The sequence below is a fragment of the Balaenoptera acutorostrata genome, chromosome 2, assembly GCF_949987535.1.
Source record: "Balaenoptera acutorostrata chromosome 2, mBalAcu1.1, whole genome shotgun sequence".
NCBI classification, from domain to species: domain Eukaryota; kingdom Metazoa; phylum Chordata; class Mammalia; order Artiodactyla; family Balaenopteridae; genus Balaenoptera; species Balaenoptera acutorostrata.
The window spans coordinates 113077284-113094931 of NC_080065.1; the positions used below are offsets into that span (position 1 = coordinate 113077284).

Below are 17648 nucleotides of genomic sequence, written 5' to 3' on the forward strand. Positions count from 1 at the left end.
TGTACCCCACACAGGGGAGTCTGGCAGAGAAGGTGAGCAGCGGCTGGAATGGAGCCAGCACTATGCTCCCGAAGCTGTGTGCATCTCAGTGCATAACTGGGGCCCCAGCAATGTGGGGACCAGTACAAAAGTCTTCCCTGAAACTTCTCTGGCTTTTATGTGATGTACCAATAAAAGCCTTGCTGTCAGAAAGCATCTTTCTTCTTTTAAGAATGTGACCAAAACATTGACCATTGCTGAAGTACCAGCAGCCAAAATGAAATTCAATCCCTTTGTGGCTTCTGATCAAAGCAAGAACCAGAAAAGGCACGTCAATGTACCTTCCCACATTCACAGGAAGATTATGTCTTCCCCCTCTTTCCAAAGAGCTGAGACAGAAGTACAGTATTCGATCCATGCATATCCAAAAGGATGAGGTAGTTCAGATTATGCAAGGGCACTGCAAAGGGCAGCAAATTGGCAACGTAGCCCAGGCTTACGGGAAGAAGTATGTCACCTATACTGACTGAGTGCAGCGAGAGGAGGCTAACGGCACAACTGTCCATGTGGGCATTCTCCCCAGCAAGGTGCTTGTCACTAGACTAAAACTGGACAAAGACCACAAAAAGATCCTTGAACATAAAGTCAGATCTCTCCAGGTAGGAAAGGAAAAGGGCAGACATAAGAAACAATTGAGAAGATGCAAGAATAAAGTAATCTTATATACAACTTTCCTTAAAAACTGTTAAAATGAAAAAAAGGAGAATGTGGCAAAGTGTGTGTGATAGAACACTAGATGAAAAAGTCAGGGTGTACCCAGTGTGAATAAAAAGAATGCATATGACCAGAAAACAATGCTGGAAGCCAGTGCATCAAAATGTTTACAATATTAGTTTTGGACAGTGGAGTTATAAATGATTCTTATTTACATCCTCGTATCTTTGTAAATTACAGCAAACATGTATTTTTCTCTGCATGTGTGGAAAGCACTCCTCTCTGTTCTGCTGTCAGAGTTTTATATCCAACATAACTGTCAACTCTTCTATGAAACCTATTTCGTATCCTATTTTCTCCTGTACCAGTTCTCTCCACCTTAACCTTTTCCAAGTTGGTTCTCTGCCTAAGACTTCTCCTTCTTGACCAGAAGAGGTCTCTGCTGCGTCACTCAAAAAAAGACAAAGCTTTCTTTTTCTTTTTTTAAAAAATGTTTTGTTGGTTTGCATTTTTTTAATAAGGTAAAAATTCTTCAGTGCTTCTGAAACTAACAAAATTTTCAAATAGAGTATTTTATCAACGAAGGGGAGCTTAAACCCTTTGGGTACCCTCATCAGTGCCTTGCATTTTATTGAGCCCCAGAGCAATTTCATCTGATATGTAAAAATTTGAAAACTAAAAAAGAGAAAACAAGGGAGAACACATTTAAACAGGAAAACATATCTTTTCTAGGGACAAATTAAAAGCCATCAGTAAAGCACTTCCGAGAGCATGGACTTCAGGTAGGCTGACCTGGCTTTGAATTCTGACTTCACTACTAACTGTGTGGCTTCAAGCAGCTCCACGCACCATATTCCTCTCTCTCAGTTTGTCATCTGGAAAATGAGGCTGCAGATAGCTCATTCATAGAGTTGTAAACAGTCTGTTAGGGAACATAAAAGCGCTTAGCGTGACACTAAATAACGATGTTTGGAGTCTTATTAGGCCTGTGGATAGACATATGGATTGGGTTAGGAGTTAAATTTTAGCCATACCTTGGCTAACTCAGTTGCAAAGTAGCTTTTTCCCGAGAGGAAGAATATAGGAATAGCAGGAAATAGGAAATCCCCTCAAATGGGAAGAGGAACGCTTTTCATCAACCATCTTTGCTTCAAATAGCACCACTAAGAAAAAAACCAAAAATTCATATCTCTAATTTCTTTTAGGGGCTAGGCTAGAATTTCTATTCCAAGCTGCATCTTTCAAATAATTGTCTCACCAGGAGCCTCACATTCATCAGATGAGCTCCTCATCTTCCCCACTCTTCTTCTTTTCAGACCTACTGTTTTCTCCTGACTTAACTATTTCTACAAGTTATCTAACGTTGGTAAATACCATCACCTAATAACGTCCTGTGTTCTGGATTCTCTGGGTCTCAGAAATCACATTAGATCCCGTCTGCTCCCCTTTCCCCTCCCCCGCAAAGCCATTCAATCATACCTGTTCCTTGTAGGTAGATGGTAGTACCTTTAAGAGCTGTCCCCTCTTTCATTGCCCGTGAAGAGCTACTCTCCTCCTTGCACCACATTTCTTACGGTTCTGAGATGGGGCCCCCAGATTTGCCTTTTTAGCAAGCTTCCAGGTGAGGCTTATGTGTGGACCACACTCTAAATACTGTCAACATGTCTAGGAGGTGCTGCTATGCAAGAAGCATATGTAGAACTTCCTTAAACATTATAGTTTGTCCAAACGTAATCAAAGCCACAGCCCACATAGCTGATACAGATTAAAGAATTTGGATCACAGGTAAATGGTTTTCACTACCTATAAGCCGCTTTGGTGCTGCTGCTATTTCATCATTTCAGGCTGTTCCTTTTTATTGCTGAATAGTATTTCATCGTGTGAATGTACCACAATTTATTTGTTTATTTATTTGTATCTATTTATTTATTTATTTATTGGCTGCATTGGGTCTTCGTTGCTGCGCAGGGGCTTTCTCTAGTTGAGGCGAGCGGGGGCTACTCTTCATGGCAGTGCATGGGCTTCTCATTGCAGTGGCTTCTCTTGTTGGGAGCACAGGCTCTAGGCGCCTGGGCTTCAGTAGTTGTGGCACACGTGCTCAGTAGTTGTGGCTCACAGGCTCTAGAGTACAGGTTCAGTAGTTGTGACACATGGGCTTAGTTGCTCCACGGCATGTGGGATCTTCCTGGACCAGGGATCGAACCTGTGTCCCCTGCGTTGGCAGGTGGATTCTTAACCACTGCGCCACCAGGGAAGTCCCCACAATTTGTTTATTCATTTACTCATTGAAGGTCATTTGCCTTGTGTGTTAGAGGTCCCGAAGACCACTTCCAGTTTCAATAATTCACTAGGAGGACACGCAAGACTCAGCATGTAGTCATACACATGGCTATGATTTATTACAACAAATGGGTATGTTACCAGACCAAACTTGGGTCCACTTGCCGGCCAGTCTACTGACAGGCAAATCTACTGACACTGGGTCGTGGTGAAGGAAAGTGCAGCGTTTATTGCAGGCCAACCAAGGAGTTCAGGCAGCTGGTGTTTAAAAGGCCCAAACTCCTTGAAGGTTTTCAGGGAAAGGTTTTTAAAGACAGGGTGAGGGAGGGGGTCATGGGGTGTGTGATCAGCTCATGGACATTCTTCTGATTGTTTCATGGTGAGGTAACAGGGAGTCAACATCAACATTCTGGTTCCAACAAGTCTGGATTCTACATGCTTGTGGGCAGCACACAGTTAACTTCTTCCACCTGGTGGAGGTTTCAGGGTCTGCAAAACAGCTCAAAGGACATGGCTCAGAATATTATCTATAGCCCTTGACTTTGGTTTAATGGCTAAACTATTATTGTTTTGTCTTGCTTGACTCTTTTCCTTTCTTTCTGCATTTTCTCACTTCTCTGGTTAAATTTACTCTTTGGAATTTGGGGAAGGCCTAAGAGGCTAAAGTTTTTCTACAGACAAGAGGCAGGCAGCGGACATGCAGGGGTGGGCAGGTTCTGTTCTGGGAGGGCCCCCTAGGGTCCTGCCCAGTTACAGATACAAAGCAAAATCAGCAAAGGAAAAAGGCACATGGGGTGAAGTCCAGGGGACAGCGAGCCCTAATTTCCAAGAGTCCTCTTTCAGTGGAGTCAAACGGGGCAGACGGACTTAATTCCCCCAGCAATGAGCTGTGACAACTCTGTTTTTAATTTGATCAGGAAAAGTAACTTGTTCATCCTTTGATCTTCCTGGAGATTTAAGAGAATACTTTGCAGGTACAGCAAGGTTCATTGTCATACAGGTATTGGAAGACAAAAGTCATGTTTGCATCACAGTTTTCTCAAGCAGTCGCAGGTGCATTTTATCCTAAGTGATTACTAGATGATCAGTCCTCGACTGATGCTACCTTCTAGAAGAGAGCTAAGCTTTAGAGAGTCAACAAAGTCAGGGTGGTTTCCAGGAGGATGCAGATTTGAGCGACGGGTATGATGTGAGCCAATGAGAACTAGAAAGGACTTTCTACACATGGGAAAAGCATAAATAGAGGCAATGAGGAAGGGAAAAGCCACTGCAGTTACAGAATGGTGAGAATATCCTGGGCAGAGAAAAGTTTCCTGGTGGGAAATAAAAGAAGGTAATTTTAGGAAAAGGGATCCAGCTTATCGAGGACTTTCAATCCTCAAATTAGTGATCGAAATAGATTACTATAGAGAGTTATGTTAATGATCATGACAGAGTTTGAGAAAAATTAATCTGGCAACACTTCAAAGGATGGATTGGAGATTAAGCGTTAAATAAACTTGTTTGAAAATAAACCCAGGTGAGAAGCCCCGATTAGGATCAAAGATATGTGGATGGGGAATAGGGGGCTCCCTCGAGACAGTTTATATTGGGGTGAATGAAGCACACAAGCAAGGCTTGAGCACACGGAAATAAGGTCAACCTATCCTGGAGAGGAGTTTAGTTGCACTTGGTAAGTTACCTTTATAAATGAGGTCAGTAAGGCACTACAGAGCCTTTTTTTTTTTTTTTTGGCCGAGGCTGCTTGTGGGATCTGAGTTCCCCGACCAGGGATTGAAGCCCGGCCCTCAGCAGTGAAAGGGCAGAGTCCTAACCACTGGACAGCCAGGGAATTCCCTATTAGAGACATTTTAACCTCCAAGAAAAGTTATAAAACACTTTCTACTAGAAAGACAGATGATAATGCAGAGGGGGGAAAATCAATGTGTGGTATAGAAGTAGCAAGAGGTGCAGTGTTTTTTTTATGGTGAAGTATTTTAAGAAAGCCATTTAGTGTGACTAATCTGTTTTCCCTTTCAAAGATAGTTCATTTCAGTATAGCCTAATTAGGAAGGGTTAAATAAGACACCCGAGGTCAAGACTGGACCTGCTTTGTTACCTTATAAAAATTCACGAAAGCAGTAATATCTAAGAGCTCATACATTCATATCTGAGATCCGATACATTTGGAATGAGCTATGAGCTGATGTGGGGCTGTATATTTTTAACGAAAGCCGGAATGACATTTTTTAAAAATTTTATTTTATTGAAGTATAGTTGATTTACAATGTTGTGTTAATTTCTGCTATACAGCAAAGTGATTCAGTTATACATATATACACATCCTTTTTCATATTCTTTTCCATTATGGTTTATCACAGGATATTGAATACAGTTCCCTGTGCTATATAGTAGGGCCTTGTTGTTTATCCATGCCCTACACAATAGTTTGCATCTGCTAACCCCAAACTCCCAATCCATCCCTCTCCCTCCCCCCTCCTCCTTGGCAACCACAAGTCTGTTCTCTATGTCTGTGAGTCTGTTTCTGTTTTGTAAATAAGCTCATTTGTGTCATACTTTAGATTCCACATATAAGTGATATCATATGGTATTTGCCTTTCTTTTCCGACTTTGCTTAGTATGATAATCTCTAGGTCCATCCATATTGCTGAAAATGGCATTTCATTCTTTTTTATGACTAAGTAGTAAGGAATAACATTTCTAATCATGCCACCAACTCAAATTTTCTCAGTGCAAAAACAACATTAACATGCTTTGAAGATGTAAAGTGTCTTGAGGAAGCGGTAGTCAGAGTAAAAGCCAGCTGCTGCCTGTGTCGTGCTGCTCTGTCAGATTCACAAACTCAGTTTCTCCCTTCCTCTCCTCCTTCACCCCATTCCCCTGGCAATGGCCTTCCTTCTGCACTTCAAACATGCTAAGTTAGTCCCCATCTCAGAACTACCTGCAGTGTTCCTCCCAAGATTTTCCCGTGGCTGCCTCCTTCTCATCATTTCAGGTTTGTTTGTTTTTTTAAATAAATTTATTTATTTTATGTATTTATTTTTGGCTGCGTTGGGCCTTCGTTGCTGCGCGTGGGCTTCTCCCTAGTTGCGGCGAGCGGGGGCTACTCTTTGTTGCGGTGCACGGCCTTCTCATTGCGGTAGCTTCTCTTGTTGCGGAGCATGGGCTCTAGGCGTGCAGGCTGCAGTAGGTTTTGTTCGCGGGCTCTAGAGCGCAGGCTCAGTAGTTGTGGCACATGGGTTTAGCTGCTCTGTGGCATGTGGGATCTTCCCGGACCAGGGCTCGAAGCCGTGTCCCCTGCATTGGCAGGCGGATTCTTAACCACTGCACCACCAGGGAAGCCCCATCATTCAGTTTTTAAACAGTATCCTCTCCTCAGGGAGGGATAGCAGATGCTGTTGGGGGCCCTGCCCATATGCCTCTTCACAGGCTGTGCATTCATCCCCCAGATGCTGTGGGTGTTGGCTGCTCATGACTCAGGCCTTTGTCCTTTTATGGGGAATTGCCCTTGGCCGGCAGGAGCCTCCTCCCCGGCAGTGGTCCCGGAGACAATGGCGGTAAGTTATGTCCCCCACCCAGGGGAGGGCGGTGGACAAAGGCTAAGTGATGAAAGGATGTAGCAGCCTCCTCACCTCTGGGTGGCACAACTTCTGTGGTGCAATTCGCGATTCAGGGCTTCCCATGGGATCAGGCTGAGACTAGACTTCTCCTAAAGCCATATCTTTGCCAAACTTCATCCCCTGCTGTCCCCTACTTTTTTCACCTAATAGGTTTCTCCTTAAGATCACTTAAGCGGGAATTCCCTTCTTAGGTTCTGTTCACAAGAAAGACAGCTGGTGAGAGAAGTGGTCCTAGGAAGCCAACTGGATCTAGATTTGGAGTTGGATAACTCATCCACTAGATGGCAATGAGAACCCTGTCATTGGTAGTGAGTGAACTATTGTTAGTGCTTGACTTGCTGTAGGGGTGCAGTTGCTAAGATTTTCACCTGCAGAGAACTAGGACAAAATATAGGTAGAAGAAGCTGCATTAAATTGTGCAATGGCTCTGGTATTTAACATGTATCAGGAAAACAGGGGAAAGCTTGGTACACAGGAATGCTTGGACTATTTTTGCCACTTCTTGGGAGTCTGTAGTTATTTCAAAACAAAAAGTTAAAAATGAAAAAAAACGAACAGCAATAATGTAAAAATAATATTATATCCTAGGTGGAATGGTAAACATTAGTACCATCATTAAGGACTTCAGGGATACAGAAATAATGGTTCCCATATACCCCCATTTGATTCAATAGCTTGACCTCTTCAAAAACCAAATTAATTGTGGCAGATGACATGGACTACCTGAAACTCAACCAAATAACCCCAATTGATGCCACTTCATTGAATGTGGTACCTTTATTAGAACAGATTAACATAGACTTTGGTATGTGGTGTAAAGCCCTAACTGACATCTATATCCTTTTCTATACCCATCAGAAAGGTGAATCAGTAAAAGTTTGCATTCACAAGGAATGGATAATAGTATATACAGTCACAACTTTGCCTTAGGGCTACTTTAACTCTCCTACTCTCTGTCATAATGTAGTCCAAAGGGATCTGGATCATGTGGACATTCCACAGAATTTTACATCGGTCAACTATGTCGATAGCATGATGTTAAGTGAACCTGATAAGAAGGAAATGGCAAGTGCTCTGGGATGCTGAAGTACACTTCAGAAGGTGGAAAAAAAATCCTAAAAAAAATAAAGGAGGCTGCCACATTGGCAAGGTTTCTAAGGGCACAGTGTTCTGGTACATCCTAGGACATCTCCTCTCTGGTAAAGGACAAGTCACTGCACCTTGTGACTCCTGCCACCAAGAAAAAAGCACAGAGCATGGTAGGCATTTTGGAGACAGTATTTATGACATTTGGGAACACTGCTCCAAGCTATTTAGTGGGTGATGAGGAAGTTTACCAGTTTAAGTGGGACTCAGAGTAGAAAAGGGCTCTGTAGTGGATCTAAGCACTGCCTCTTGGGCCATATGACCCCAAAGATTCTAGGGTATTCGATGTATCTCTGGTAGATAAAGATGCTGTGTGAAATACTTGGGAAGCCCAAATATGAGAATTGCAGGGCAGATCTCTAGGGTTCTTGGGCAAGGCCTTGTTACTTGTAGGAGAGAACTGTACACCAGTCACAAAACAGCTTCTGACACACTATTGGGACCTGGAAGAGACTTATCTGATTACGAGACATCAAATGACTATGAAACTAGAGCTGCTCACCACAAGCTGGGTTTGGTCAGACCTACCAAGTCATAAGATTGGGTACACCAGCAGCATCTGTCATAAGCTGGAAACAGTACATCTGAAACTGGGCTCAAGCAGATCCCCAAAGCATAATAAAGCTGTGCAAACAAGTAGATCAGAACAACTACTACTTTCATTTCTTTTACATAAACACTTTTCCTTCAGCTCATAGCTGTAGCCTCTTAAAGTTTTCCTAGGAGCAGCTGATAGAGGAGGAAAAATCTTCTTCTTGGTATATGAATACACATTGAAAAGAGACTACTAGTATGCTACAGCCCACTAGTGCTGAAAGACGGTGGTGGAGGAAAATTATCTCAGTGGGTAGAGTTTCAGATGGTTCTCCTGGTTATCTACTTTGTGTGGAGAGAAAACAGGCCCCCAGAAAAGTTATTCATGGGCACTAGCAAATGGCCTGGCTGGTCAGTCAGTGGCTGGGAAAGAGCAAGACTGGAAGATCATAGAGCAAGTCTGGAGAGAGCTTGGGAGTGGATCAATGGGAGTGGGCAAGAAGCACCGGTTAATGTCCGCCAGGGAGTGTCAGCTGCAGGTGAGGCACTAGCCAACCAAGGCGCGGGAAGAGTCACCCAGCAGACGTCAGCCAGCTTCTATCCTCAGCCACACCCGCCCTTCCACAGTTGGCTTATGAACAGAACAGCCATCGATGGGAGTTATGCATGAGTTCACCAGCAGGGGCTCCCGCTCCACAAAGCTGATCTAGGACTGCAGCTGCTGCATATCCAACCACCAGTAATGAAGAGCAAAGCCGAGTCCCCCAGACAGCCCAGCCTCTTGAGAAAACCAGCCAGCTATATCAGACACCCTTCATGCTGGGAAAGAAAAACAATCCATGGTCGTATTTATCATAACCTGAGGACCACCTGCAATAGTCAGAGTTGTAGTTTGTTCCAGTAACTCTTCTCTTATAAATACCAGAAATTGCACCAACCAGAATGTTGGAGGACCTGCGACCAGATGGAGTGACATTACCATGAGAAACAAGTGGCTCTGAGTGGTCCAAAGTGTAGACTGTAGCAGATGCAACGGGTGCCTTCCTAAATCCCCTTTACAGGCTGGTGTGCCAGTGTTGGCTGCTAATGGCTCACACCTGCGCTCTGCCCCAGGGGCTTGCATTTGGCTGAAGGGAGGTGCCTAAGTCAGAGATGACTCTTTCTTCCACAGTGTACAGAGACATCTGTCTAGCCATGACTACATTTCCCAGCTTCTCTTGCAACTAGATGGGGACATGTGAATAGTTCTCACTGAGAACTATTGAGGTACATTCTCTCAAGACCAAGATTAAGAAGCTTTCTCCATTTGTTCTTTCCCCTTCCTCCTCCTGCATGCAAAGGGCATGAAAACCCTGGCAAGAGGAGGCCACAAGATAAAAGGAGCCTGGGTTCCTGAGTCACCATGTGGAAGCTGCCACCAATCAGGAGCACACGTATTGTTAAATGACTGTGGGTTCTTTTGTTACAGCAGCTGTACTACTCTAATATCCTCTACCTGTGAACTCTAATGGGATTCCTGACATACTATGAAGTGGGACTGGATGCTTCTGAAGGCCCCTTCTGATACAGATTCTCTGGTACGTTTCTTCTGAAATTTATGAATTATTGTACTTGAAGGTTATGTTGTTAAATAGTATCATTTAATTATCCTATAGTAAACATAGTAAAGTTTAAAACCACTGGGTCAGAAGAACTGGATTCTGGCTCTGGCTCCTCTACCAGCCTGTTATAGAGTCTGGAAAATATAACTTTACCTCTCTGAGCCTAAGTTTCATCAACTGTAAAACGCAAATAAAATGCAATGTGAATGAGGACAATATGACCTCTAAGGTCCTTTCTAGCTCTTGTAGTTCTTGCTTCTCTGTATAGTATTAAAATAAATCTCTTCAAAGAATGTACAGCAACAGCTCTTTATAGCCTGGGAGAAGTGGGAGCACAGAACTTTAGTGCATTATATATTGCACTAAACTTAACCTATAATAAACCCTTTAATCACAGAGTTATCTTTTATTATTGGACTTCAAAATTTGGAGATGAGTCAAAGACACTGGGTTCTTTGCTTTTGGCTCTAGATATAGTCAAATTGTCTTGAACAGCTCAAATACTCCATTCAATTGAGGCAGTAATTGGGGATGATTTGTATCAGAAGTAGGAAATAGGGCCAAGTGAGTCCAGTGGGAAATGGCTGTTTGGCAATGCCAAGAAACACTCCAGGGCACTGGGCCATGACCATGTCAGTGACACATGGCTCACACTGACAATGAATCCAACAGTAAACCATAAGCTGATTGAAGTTTTGTTTCCTTTATAAACAAATAGGCGTGGTTGTGGTCCAATAAAACATTGCTTACTGGTTTCGGTTATTGTTTTTTTTTAATTAACAAACATAAAGAAAGTCACTTAGAACAGGGGTCCCCAACCCCCGGGCCGCGGACTGGTACCAGTCCGCAGCCTGTTAGGAACTGGGCTGCACACACAGCAGGAGGTGAGCGGCAGGCAAGCAAGGAAAGCTTCATCTGCCGTTCCCCATCCCTCTCCATCACTGGCATTACCGTGTGAACAATCTCCCCCCCACCCCCCATCCGTGGAAAAATTGTCTTCCACGAAACCGGTCCCTGGTGCCAAAAAGGTTGGGGACCGCTGATTTAGAAGGCACAAAATTATTAAAGAAAAAGTTCTGGAAGCTACTACAGATAAATCTGTTTCCCTGGTAAATATCAAGTCTTTTGACATTCTGTGTCTCTGAACCACATAGTTTTGTTTTGTTTTGTTTGTACTGGACAGAGCATTTAACTAATCTCTTGGTGTTTGCGTAAGGAACCTGGGCCAACTGTAGATAAGGAAGGGATTGGAAAATATCTGGGGCTTTCTCTGACCTTTTTCTGGGCTGCCTTGCGTCTTACCCACTGTAGAATATGCTGATTTTCTCACAGGTGAGGATGATGAGCAATTCTCAGAGGTTAGAGGAGCTGCTGCCTTCAGTCTAGGTTGTTGGATTATATCTCCCTGAATGGCCATGCACATCTTTGTCAACTTCTAGGGGTAAGATGCAGCTCTAGCAATGATATCTGGTAAAGCACCTCAAGGGACAGAAAAGGCAGATGATCCCCTCAGCCGCTTCACCAAGCATCTGGCTCTGTTCAGCTCTGCCACAAACCTGGCTCCCAGTGTTGGGCTGTCCTTGCACACCTAATATCAGTGTACAGAGGATGGCTATTTCCTTAAGCACTGAGAGCTAAGGCATTGCTGGCTTTCACTGCTGAGGATCTGTGGACAAGTCTGATGTCTCCTTACATACAAATACATCAGACCACGAGAGGACATACTGAAGGATCCATAAGGTGTCTCGGACATGCTGTAAGCACCACCCAGACTTCAAATCTGAGCACCGTCAGTCCCCACCCCGTGACCGCCCTTTACCTTCTATAGCTAATCATTTGCCAATTGATGTTTATTCAACATACGCAAGGTTTTTCATTCCTTTCTAGGGCTACTCTCACTTACTTCAGGCCCTCTCACTGACACTGTAATATTAAATTCTAAACTGCATTTCCAGCCCCAATGCATCTTAGACATGCTAGCAGACTAAGCATTTGAAACCCGATTCCCATCGTGTTAATTTCTGCTCAATCTTTCTCAGTGGTTTCCTGTTGCATATATAATTATGGGTAACCTCAGCCTGGCATCTCTTAAAATTAAGCTCAAATTTGCATTTTCCAGCCTTAATTTCCTAGTACCTATTTCATACATTCAACTCTAACGTAACCACCCTGAAAAGCTGAAACTTTCTTACATATGTGCCGTTTTTCATATTGTGCCTCAGTCCTCCTTTGAAACTTTTTCCACGTGAGTAGGAGCCGGTTTTGTTTTCCTTCACAACCTCCACTACTCCAAGTGCAGAGCCATTTACATAGCTAGTTTTCAGTACACTTTTGTGGAACTGAATTAGAAAATGAAGTTCTTCAGGTACAATCCAAGATCCATTCTCTCAAAATTATATGTGTCAGGTATTGTTCTAGGGCTAGAGATAAAAAAAACTGAACACAACAACGGGAGTAAATTTATGCCCTCATGAAGCTCAAATGGGGGAAGCAGGGGTAGGAGATGAAGACATTAAACAAATAAATAAGCAACATACTTAGAATGTTATATGAGATGTGAGCTATAGAGAAAAGCAGAGTGGGGAGGGGGATGGGAAGTACCAGAAGTGGCTGGGTTGGGGGGGAGAAATTTTAAATGATGGTGATCACAGAGGGTCCTTCTGAGAAAGTGACATTTGAACAAAATACTTAAAGGGTAGCAACTCGTGGCTACTGAGGGAAAAAAGCATTCTAAAGACAGGCACAAGACAGGCAGAGGCCCTGAGGCAGGAACTTTTGGTGTTCTAGTAATAGGTAGCAAGGAGAACAGAGTGAGCCAGGAAGCGTGTGGTAGATGAGGGTGAGGGTCTCAGTGGACCCTAAGCTATTATGAAGACTTTGACTTTTACCCTAAGTCAAATGCAGAGACTTTGCAGGGCACTGAGCAGAGGAGTTCCATGATCTAAACTGATAGGCCAGGGTAGAAGCAGAAAAACCACTTAGGAGCATCTATGATAAGCTAAGATGGTGACTTGGACTAGGGTGGTGGTGAAGGGTTTGAAAGGAGGTCAGATTCTAGAGGTATTTTAAAAATAGAGCTGATAAGAACTGCTGATGGTTTGAATATGAGATATGAGAGAAAGAGAGAACCAAGGATAATTCCAACGTTATCCCTGAGTAAGTAGAAGGAAGTTGGCATTATCGATATGGGATAAACTATGAGAGGAACAAATTTTAGAGAGTAGGATGGGGAGGGCAGATCAAGATTTTTCTTAGTTTATCAGTGATAATTTAAGGTAGTTCTGGTCTTGTCCAAAGTTTTAATTAGAATGTTCCTTTCTAGCACACCCTGAATTTTATCTCAAAACCTTTTTCTCCTAGTACTCTTATTACACAAATCCCAGAAACCATAGACGACTGACAAATTAAATTATGTTTTAAAAATTAGTACGGCAAAAACTACCAAAAGCAAAGTCTAAATAAAAATGACAAACCATGAAACAATATTTGTAGCTCATATTATAATCCTAGGTTTCCTAATATATAAAGAACTCCTACAAGTATATAAGAAACAACAATAACAGCCCCGAAGGAAAAATGGACAATGGATATGAACAGATAGTTCATGGAAAAAAATGCCTTTTAAGTATAAGACACTCAATGTCACTCATTTAAAGCTATAATTAGATAACTTCTTCCCTATAAGATTGATAAAGATCAAAAAGGTTAATAACTCAAGATATTGGTTAGAGTATAAGGAAATAAGCATTCTCATATATCAGCTTCTATGGAGGACAATTTGGCAACATCTGTCAATTTTTTAAATGCATATACTCCGACTAAGCAATCTGACTTCTAGCTAGGCAAGATAGAGGTGTAGTCACATATTTCTGAAAATATACACACACGAGGTTATGAATTACAACATGGTATGTAATTTTAAAAGATTCAACACAACTTACATACACAATAATAATAGAGTAATGGTTAAATAAATTGTGGTATATCCATTGTAAACATCCATTAAAAATAATAAAGCAGCTTTGCAAAATATATTATTAAGAGATAAATATATAATTAAAAGAAAAGAGCAAAGTGAAGAATGGTTTGTGTAGTAAGCTACCATAGGTTTTCAAAAATACGAGGGGGACAGAATGTACACATGTATGTTTATAACGGCATGGAATATCTCTGCACGTATATATAGCAAACTGATAAATATGATTGCTCCTAGAAAGCAACTGGGGAGCTGGACAATAAAGGTGGGAAGAAAGTTACTTTTTTAACTAGCTGTTTTAGATCAAGTCTGTTGGAAACAGACATAGACAACAATGAGCAGAGAAGGTTTTGTGGGGAGTGAGCTCAAGAGATACACCGGCAAGGGAGACATTGACCCACGATGTAGTTGCAGCGGGGATCTCGGCCCGTCCTACAGTCTTGTGGTGAACTCTGGAGCCGAATGGTCCTTACTCATTGTCCCAAACCGAAGCAAGGAAACCAGGACTTTGCACCCCTGCCTCAGCCAGTCGTTGGCCTAGGGCTGCCCTCTGGGAGGGATGGAGTCTCGGGAGAGCAGCTCACAGCAGCTCGTGCCAATTCCCACCAATATTGCCAGCAGCAGAACCATGGGTTCCTGAGCCTTGACGATAGGATTGGGGTAAAGTATATTTGAATTTCTTCCAAAATAACTAGATAGAATAGCTTGGGTGGGGCAAGCAAAGAGCCCGTACTCTACTCTGAAATTATAGGAGGCTAGCACTGCAAGTCCCCCATTGAAACTGTCTTTGGAGGCTGGCAGCACTCTTTTTAAATAGATGACTCTGACATCTGTTTGACCTCCTATTCCTCCCATCTCATCCAAGAGGGTCCTTATGTTCCTTTAATGCACGCATCCTCCTTCAGGTGACAGCAGAGGAAAGAGAAATAAGCAAAGTAATCGTGACTTGAGAAAGTAATTTACAATTCTATTTTAAATGAAAAATGCCATATTTTATCTCCCTGTCTAATTTTAGATAGAGATTCTTAGCTACATGTAATCTGAAACCATTACATTTTAAAATAGGTTTGGCATCGGACTTCCCTGGTGGTCCAGTGGTTAAGATTCCACACTTCCCATGCAAAGAGGCACGGGTTCGATGCCTGGTCGGGGAACTAAGATCCTACATGCCCTGTGGCACGGCCAGAAAATTAAAAATAGGTTTGTCATCCTTATCTTTTTCTTGTGCCTCTTTATTATGAAATTAAAATATTCATATATTACCTAGATTTGTCCAAAAAAATGAGATTGAAAGAGACTTAAGAGATAAAATCAGTGGAACTTATTTCAATCTTGAGGGGGGAAAAAAAAGACCAGTGAAAATGAATAGTTTTGAGACAGTCAGGGCAAGTTGTACATGGACTGGATATTAGATTATACCAAGAAATTATTGACAATTGGATATAATTTTAAGAGTCTTTATTACCAATTCATGTTGAATTATTTGTGAGTGAAATAATGTCTGGGATTTGTTTTAAATACTGCAGCTAAAAAGAGGGGCAGAAAGGTGATGGGATAGATGAAAAAATATTGGTAAAACATCAGTAATTGTTGAAGCCAAGCATGGGCACCTGGGGTTTAATGTGCTACACTTCTTACTTTTGTTTTATTTGACGATTTTCATAATGAAAATGACAAAAATTCATGTATCTAAATACACATATGAACTGTGTCATCTCCCTAAACTGTATCATTTAAAAAAAGAAAACCAGCACCTATACAAATGATAATTCTCCTTCGGTTTGACGTAATTGGTGGGATCATCAGACCTTTAATTGTTCACACATCACTGGCTGTATTAGGCCGTAACCTGACATTCCACCATTGTAATTTCCTGCACACAGGCATTACATAGATGACAGTCTAGGCTAATGAGTGTAGCTGTGAAAAACAAGACAAAAGACAGGTTAGTGTTTCCCAGTACTTGTCAGAGTGAAGCCACATCATATGCTTTTTATTCCGTGGCAGAGTCCCATGTACTGGCATATAAATCTGTCCCACTGAATTGATTTATTAATTAATTTGGGCGAGTTTCAGCTGCAGGAATGTGTGCCCATTCTCTACTGGTCTGTATCTTCCATGAACAAAACAAAACATTGCTTGAAGCTCATTGCTAAATTATTTCTAACAATAATTATGTTCAGATATTAAGTCCTCTGTGGTTTCTGAGTTCAGGTCATTTATACTATTAAATGGTGCTTCTCAAACTGTTTGTCTTTTGGAACTCTTTACATTCTTAAAAATTATTTTTTAATTTATTTTTAAATTTATTTTATTTTTTAGTTTATTATTATATATATTTTTGGGCTGCATTTGGTCTTTGTTGCTGCACACGGGCTTTTCCCTAGTTGCGGCAAGCGGGGGCTACTCTTCGTTGCGGTGCGCAGGCTTCTCATTGCGGTGGCTTCTCTTGTTGCAGAGCACGGGCTCTAGGCACACGGGCTTCAGTAGTTGTGGCTCGTGGGCTCAGTAGTTGTGGCTTGCAGGCTCAGTAGCTGTGGCTCGCGGGCTCTAGAGCGCAGGCTCAGTAGTTGTGGTGCATGGGTTTAGTTGTTCCGTGGTATGTGGGATCGTCCCAGACGAGGGATCAAACCCGTGTCCCCTGCATTGGCAGGCGGATTCTTAACCACTGCGCCACCAGGGAAGTCCCTTAAAAATCATTGAGGACCTCAAAAGAGTTTTTGTTTATGTGGGTTTTATCTATTGATATTTACTATGTTAGACATTGGAACCAAAATGAAAAATTAATTAAGTAATAATAAACTCATATGTTAACATAATGTTTTTAAGAAAAATAACTATTTTTCTTAAATATGAGAGAGGGACCAAATCGGTACATCCTGTTAATGTCTTGTTTAACTGAAGGCAGCTGGAGTCTCATAGCTACTTGTGCATTGACACTGTTGCCATATCACCTAACAGGCAGCCTTCAGAAAACTCCGTGGTACACTGGTGCAAGAATGAGAAGGAAAAAGTCAAAGAATGTCTTATTATTATGCAAATAGATTTGACTTCCTAGATCCTCCCCAAAAGGTCTTAGGGAGCCTCAGGTGCCCCAGGATCCCACTTTGAGAACGGCTGCCAGATAATGTGTGTGTATTTGGGAAAGCTTGCCCACATGTGAAAGTGAGAGAGTGGACCCAGCTGACTCAGAAGCATGGAGACACAGTGACCTCAGGCGACTGGCCAGTACTACAACCCACAACGTTTACAACTACCACAGAAAGGGTTCCTCAGAATCTGATCTAAAGAGAAAAATTTTACCCTTGCTGTCTTAGTCTGTTCAGGCTGCTCTAACAGAATTCCATTGATTGGGTGAATTAGAAACAAGAGAAATTTATTTCCCACAGTTCCGGAGGCTGAGAAGTCCAAGATCAAGGCACCGGCAGCTTTGGTGTCTGGTGAGAGCCTGCTTCCTGTTTCACATCAGAAGTCTTTTCCCTGTGTCCTCACACTGAGAAATGGGTAGGGAGCTCTCTGGGCTTTCTTTTATAAGGGCACTAATCTCACTCATGAGGGCTCCCCCCTCAAGGCCTAATCACCTCCCCAAACCTGCCCCCCTCACCCTGACCAAATACCTTCCACATTGGTTAATTCACATTTAGCACATCCATTGGGGCTGAGGGACACCAACATTCAGTCTATAGACCTTACCTAAAAAAATATTCTAACTGAAGTTTTAAAAGGTTTTAAAACAGAGATTTAATGTGCTCTCATGACACAGAGTCTTTTGGAAATTTAAACAATATTGAATAGTAA

The 17648-nt window shown here is 42.2% G+C and overlaps 1 pseudogene; it reads left to right on the forward strand.

Annotated features, from left to right (window-relative positions):
- Positions 1–256: 256 nt before the first annotated feature.
- LOC114238650 (60S ribosomal protein L26-like) lies at positions 257–691 on the forward strand (annotated as a pseudogene).
- Positions 692–17648: the final 16957 nt, after the last annotated feature.